The sequence below is a fragment of the Sinohyriopsis cumingii genome, chromosome 10, assembly GCF_028554795.1.
Source record: "Sinohyriopsis cumingii isolate HCF-2022 chromosome 10, ASM2855479v2, whole genome shotgun sequence".
NCBI lineage: Eukaryota > Metazoa > Mollusca > Bivalvia > Unionida > Unionidae > Sinohyriopsis > Sinohyriopsis cumingii.
In genome coordinates, this window is record NC_142970.1 from 13,688,539 (window position 1) to 13,691,097 (window position 2,559).

The 2,559-nt window shown below is 37.5% G+C and overlaps 1 pseudogene; it reads left to right on the forward strand.

Moving 5' to 3' along the window:
• Positions 1-322: 322 nt before the first annotated feature.
• Positions 323-2,280, forward strand: LOC149789620 (innexin unc-9 pseudogene; annotated as a pseudogene).
• The last annotated feature ends 279 nt before the right edge of the window (positions 2,281-2,559 follow it).

Below are 2,559 nucleotides of genomic sequence, written 5' to 3' on the forward strand. Positions count from 1 at the left end.
TGAGTATGTTTGGGCCTACACAACGAATACCCCAGAACTTTCAGCATAATAACAGAAAAAGAAAATAGTTTAAAATAAGTAGTTTGAACAGAGATAATGGATCCTGGCTTTTAATTGGAAGATAAAACGGGGCCCTTATATTTTTGGAAGGGTTCTATAATGTTAGCATAAGTACGAAGTAACTGAATTTCTGATTGGCGCGTTGTGCTATTCTCATACATATTTCTCCATTCCTGACTAATTTTGTCTCTCTTTCCAGGCTTGACAGTGTTCTGGGAAGCTTTGCAACATACGCACGGCTAAAGGGCAGATATGATGACGACTGGATAGATCGTCTGAATCATCTGTACACGACCATTGTATTCATCATCTTCACGATAGTCGTCAGCACGAAACAATATGTCGGCGAACCCATCCACTGTTGGTGCCCAGCAGAATTTTCGGCCGCTATGGTGGACTATACGAACAACGTGTGCTGGGTCTCCAACACGTATTTCGTGCATTTTCATGAGGATATACCACGACTCGACGCCATGAAGGAAGATCGTGAAATTGGGTATTACCAATGGGTTCCCATGATTCTCTTGTTTCAAGCTCTACTGTTTAAAATCCCATGTATTTTGTGGCGAATTTTAACAGCGTCGGCCGGTGTCAATTTGGACAAAATCGTAACCTTGGCGGCGGAAACACAGTACATATCACCGGATGACCGAGAAAGGACTATAAGACACGTGGTACGTTACATGGATCGTTGGTTGGAAAACTCGCGAGAATACCGCTCAGGATGTCTAATACGATTAAGGCAAACGATATCCAAATATTGCTGCATCGTGTGCGGAAAAAGATACGGCAACTATCTTGTGACAATATACATGCTTATCAAGCTGCTGTACATGAGTAATGCTATTGGTCAACTCTTCATTTTGAACGAGTTTCTTGGTACGAACTACAATGTTTATGGGTTTGAGGTTATGGGACAACTGTCACGTGGCGAGGCTTGGGAGGAGTCGCCGAGGTTTCCAAGAGTGACGATGTGTGATTTTGTCATACGGCAACTACGCAATGTGCAGAACTACAGTGTACAGTGTGTATTACCCATAAATCTGTTTAACGAAAAGATTTTTATATTTATATGGTTTTGGTTGGTGTTCGTCAGTGTCCTAAGCAGCGCAAACTTTCTTGTCTGGTCCTATATCATGGTGTTCAGACAACACAGAATCAGGTACCTCAAAAAATTCCTCCGTGTCAATGACTGTTACAAGACAGAGTTGGACAAGAAAATGGCGGTAAAGTTCTGTGAGCAATACCTACGGCAGGATGGTATTTTTGTCCTTAGACTCGTTGGTAAAAATGCAAATGACGTACTGGTGTCGGAGCTCATTTACCAACTTTGGAACCATTACCGCAATAAACCATTGTTCAAACACGCCAACCAGATTTCGGATGACAACAGCAACGTTTGACTAACCGTGCGGAAACTGCTCGGGATTCTAAAGTCACAACAGACTTCGATGTACGAAAGTTTCGAGCACGAAGTCGTAAATCTAGCCGATAGTGGCCATAACGTTCCGAATGGATACGTAGTTTCCGATTATCATGAAACAGAAGTCTAGATGTTCTATTTTTAGAAATGAGAGTTGTGATATTTGATACATTAGCATAGCGTTTAATTTCCACCATTATGAGATAGTGACAAAAATGGAGTAACCCAGGCAAATGATATTCGGGGAAAAAGTACAGTGCGTTTTCGTATAAATAGATCTCGAACATGGTAGTAAATGGACAGTAGATGAATTCACAGTTCTTTACTACATATGCATAACTCTAGAAAGGAATGTTATCGACACTACAAAGTGTGATTATGGTGATGTTATAGCTGTGAAATACGTCACTATTATGTGACATTTCATTATAATCAGATATGTATATTCAACGTGACGTCATTCACCGATTTGGCCCGAATGTTGAAGAAGTAAATATGCATCTATAAGTCATTTTGAAAAAGCCTTACATTCTAGGCAATTTCAACACCAAGACAATTTTGACCTACATTTTTAGTCCAGAAAAAGCGTTACAAAAGGTTTGTCTCCCTTTAACACGGTAGCAAACCCACTCTGATAAACATACTGATGCAAAAGTATGTATCAGTGAAGAAAGTCATATATAAAATTGTACAGATTTATTTCTGGAAAGAAATCAGATGTAATATTTATACAACAGTGAGCAGAATATAATTCGAAAAGAATGTAAAAAATATTTTAAGTGTGCTACGTTGGCTAAATTATCTATTATATATCGTGTTATTAATATTAATATTATTATTATTATTATTATTATTATTATTATTAGCGTTATTATTATTATTATTATTATTATTATTATTATTATTATTATTATTATTATTATTATTATAACTATTATTATTATTATTGTTGTTATTGTTGTTGTTGTTGTTGTCCTCTATATAATGTGCATCCAACTGTGGACATCATAAACTTTGCTCATTATATGGTACCTACACGAGTCTCTGCAGATCCTGATGTGTCGTATCTTGATGCA